The sequence below is a fragment of the Bombina bombina genome, chromosome 2, assembly GCF_027579735.1.
Source record: "Bombina bombina isolate aBomBom1 chromosome 2, aBomBom1.pri, whole genome shotgun sequence".
Classification (NCBI taxonomy): domain Eukaryota; kingdom Metazoa; phylum Chordata; class Amphibia; order Anura; family Bombinatoridae; genus Bombina; species Bombina bombina.
The window spans coordinates 475063525-475067500 of NC_069500.1; the positions used below are offsets into that span (position 1 = coordinate 475063525).

At 28.1% G+C, this 3976-nt stretch overlaps 1 long non-coding RNA gene across 1 annotated transcript; it reads right to left on the bottom strand.

Annotated features, from left to right (window-relative positions):
* Window positions 1-2170: 2170 nt before the first annotated feature.
* Window positions 2171-3487, bottom strand: LOC128647834 (uncharacterized). Its single transcript, XR_008400430.1, has 3 exons — window positions 3389-3487; window positions 2599-2670; window positions 2171-2360 (listed from the first exon to the last, which is right to left on the bottom strand). It is a non-coding gene; the product is annotated as an uncharacterized LOC128647834 (long non-coding RNA).
* Between the last annotated feature and the right edge of the window lie 489 nt (window positions 3488-3976).

Consider the following 3976-nt stretch of genomic DNA (forward strand, 5'->3'; position numbering starts at 1 on the left):
TTTGATCATTGCACATTTTGTAATAAAGTTTTGCAGTGAAAACATACGCAATCATCCTTCGCTATTTCAATATAAACTTCGTAAATGTGTTTGTGAATATTCGTAACTGCAATCGTTACGTAATTTGACATTATAAAAGTCCACTTTTTATGGCGCGAAATTCTCTATGCTACTTTCAGGAGTAAACTTAAAATTCGATTTTCATTTCCAATAGAAAAATAAGTGTATTTAAATTACGAAAATATTAACAATGGTAAGTACATATAATCCACCATATTATATATATTTATTGTATATGTTATTTTACATTTACTTTTATTTATTTAAAGAAATATGACATTTAATGGTAATGTTATTTTAATAAAAAGACATTTAAAATGTATTCATAGGTTCTACCAACTGGAGTATCATCACAAAATAGTGAGTCTGGTAGAAACCCTGCATTCACAGAAGATGAAAATCTGGTATTAGCACAGCAAATGCAAATGTATTATGATAAACTGTTTGGATCCATGGCTGCAAAAACTTCTAATTTTGAAAAGAATTCAATATGGGAAAAAATTTCAAAATCTGTATCAGCTGTAGGTGTTAGGCCCAGATCAGTGACCAAATGCAAAAAAAGATACTCTGATTTAAAAATTAAAGTTAAAGCAAAAATGGGAAAAGAAAAAACTGAAAGAATGAAAACAGGTGGTGGAACATATGTACCAATCACATACTCTGATTCTGAAAAAATAATTAGAGAATTAATCCCAGCTGCAATGGTTTCTGGAGTTCCTGGACTTACTAATATTGGTGTAAGAACAGGTAATTTTTATTTTGTTTCTGGATAATGTAATTTTAAATATGTATGTGAAATAATAAATATAAAATAAACCAAAAAAAATTTTCTTTTTTAGTGGCAGAAGAACAAAATGAAAGCTCACAAGAAAATCTTGAGACACCATCATTGGATCTTAATGAATCTAATATTAATGAAAATGAAATGTTGGATAATTTAGAATGTAATATAACTAATAAAGAAATAAGTATTGAAAGTGAACTACCACCCAACAATATATCATCTCAAAATGAAATACCAATAAATGTAGTGTTGGATTTATCACAAGCCACATTTTCAAATAGTAACATAGAACAGGAGGAGGAAAACAACAATAGCAATGAAGCTGAACATACAATAATTTTCTTACAAAATGAAAATAATTCATTACCATCAGAAAATGAGAACAATCCTGAGGACAATGAATTTTATAAGGATGTTGGTGAATTTAGTTATAAATTAATACAACATAATGATTTATTACGCGACAGACTTGAGATTATGAATAACACAATGCTTGAATTTAAGGAAGAAATAGTTAAACAAAATCATGCTATTAAAAATTTAAATGATTCTGTTGAAAAAAGTAATACACATTTGGAACACATTAGTGAGTCCTTAAAATCAATAGCTCAGTCAATGATTTTATTATGTCAAAAAAATGATTGTACTAATACTCCTTTAAATTTAAATGTTAGGTCTTCAGAAAATCCAGAAAATTTAAATTCATTTGTAACCGAATCAACCAATTTAGGTAATTCAGATATTGATGGAATACATTCTGATGTTATAATTTCTGATGGAAAAAGAAAAGGACATCAGAATTCTGATGGTAATCTTCAAGCTAGTAAAAAACCAATAAGAAAATATAGAAAAAGAAAATAAATTTAATATGTGTATATTATTATTCTTTGAGTTAAACATAGTAATTTAAAATAAATGAAGATAAAAAATTTGTAAAATATTAGTAACGTTTATTTTTGAAAAATATTAAAGGGACAGTGCACACAAATATGCAGACACATGTGTATTATAAACTAATATAAGTAAGAACATGATTTGATAATGATATATACATCCATGTTCAATAATTATATATTCATACTTGTGAACACCCCACACTGAAATCATAAATCAAATGTACACGTCCCTTTAATACATGTGTGAAAATATGTAATGTGTTGTATGGTGTATAAATCTAACAAATAAAAAGACCAATTGTAAACATTCTTTTTATTAACTTTCTAAATAACAAACCAAAAAACAAACATAAGATATTAATGTGGATGATAAAATGGTCCACCACATGTTTTAACCCCAGAATAAAATGCCCTTCCCTCCCACCTTCTTTCTCTGAACATTAGAGCACGCTGTTCTTTTTGATTTTCAATCACTCTGGTTAAAAGTCTTCTTACTTTTTGATTGTGAAGTCTTTTTTTTTTTAAATTGTGAAGCATAGAGTCTTTTAAAATGGTGAGATTGTTGTTTATATTCTCTATCAAAAGACACATTTTATCCCATTTATTCTCTTCCATTTTTCCTGTTAGACATAAAACAAATATCATATTAAACTACATTAAAATTGAATTGCACTAAGCACATATTTAAAATATTGTTATGATAAAGAAAAAAATATAAAAGGAATTGATAGTTCATGTGTTAAAAATAAAAACTGTGACAATTTTATTTTTACATTTAATTTAAAAATGCACACACATATAAGTGACATTCTTTATTAACATACAAATTAACATGGTAAGGTGTAAATGAATACATACCTTGTTCATGTGGTTGAGAATCTTCTCCATTGGCAGCATCAACCACATTTGTACTAATTGCATTTTCATCATCTTATAAAAAAAAAAAATGAAATTATTTAGAAACATATTTATATATTAATTTCTATATTACAAGTATTGAAAATAAAATATTGTGCATCCATTAATGTATAACAAATCCCTTTTATGGAGGCATAATTAATAACCATCCATTACAAGTGCTTTTCACATTATTTACAAATCTGAAGCAGGTTTTTGGGGTTAAACTTAGCAGATGTAAGGAGATATCCTAACATGTTATAGATCAGGGGATTTACATATTGGTCTATAGGGAACTTTGTCATATAAAAAAATGAATATATATTAAAAAATATAACGCTTAAAGGGACACTGAACACACTCATAGAACATGCAATTTTAAGAAAATATCTAATTTACTCCGATTATCAAATTTTCATAATATTCTTGCTATCTTGATTTGAAAAAGAAGGCATGTAAGCTAAGGAGCCAGCAATTATTTTGGTCAGCAGTTGTTTATTTGTGTGTGAACTTATCCAACAATCAAGAAGAACAACCCAGGTTGATTGCCAAAAACCTACATTATAGCTTTTCGAATAAAGATAGCAAGAGAATGTATAACATTTGATAATAGGAGTAAACTAGAAAGTTGATTTTAATTGCATGCTGTATCTTATTCACAAATTAAAGAATGTGGGTTCATTGTCCCTTTAAATTGATGTTTAAATTTACATGCTAAATGATTATAAAATAAAAATATCCACATATATACCGGTAATGATGAATTCAATATTTTGAATTGCTGGATTTTCAAATTGTTCACTTCCACATGCTGCCTCAGTGCTTTCAGCAAGTAATGCTGGTGATGTAGTAACTTCTTGCACTAAATTAAAATAAACTTGATGTAATTTTTTATAAGGAACATGATATGTTAACTAAATAAATAAAAAAAATAAAAAATTACCTTCATCCACATCCTCAGAATTATTTTGCTGTGAAACATCACTTTCTGGGCCAACAGAGACATCTACATGTTCTTCACACAAGGGAGAAGTCTGGGAAGATGATGCTGAAGTCGACTGTTGCTCAATGTCCACATTAGGGTTTACAGACATTAAAAGTTTAATAAATATTCTTTCATATTTTAAAAATCGCCTCCTCCTCTTATTCTTTCTTTGAACTTTCCTTTTAATGTCTGCAACCCTTTTGCGACATTGAGCAACAGTCTTTATATGTGTGGCATTTAAATTAACCATTTCAGCAATATCTTCCCAGATTGCATCCCTTGTCTTTAAACTAGTGTCACGCCTCTGTGGTCCAAAAAGCATGTCATAGTTTGGCTCCAGAGCAGATACAAGGA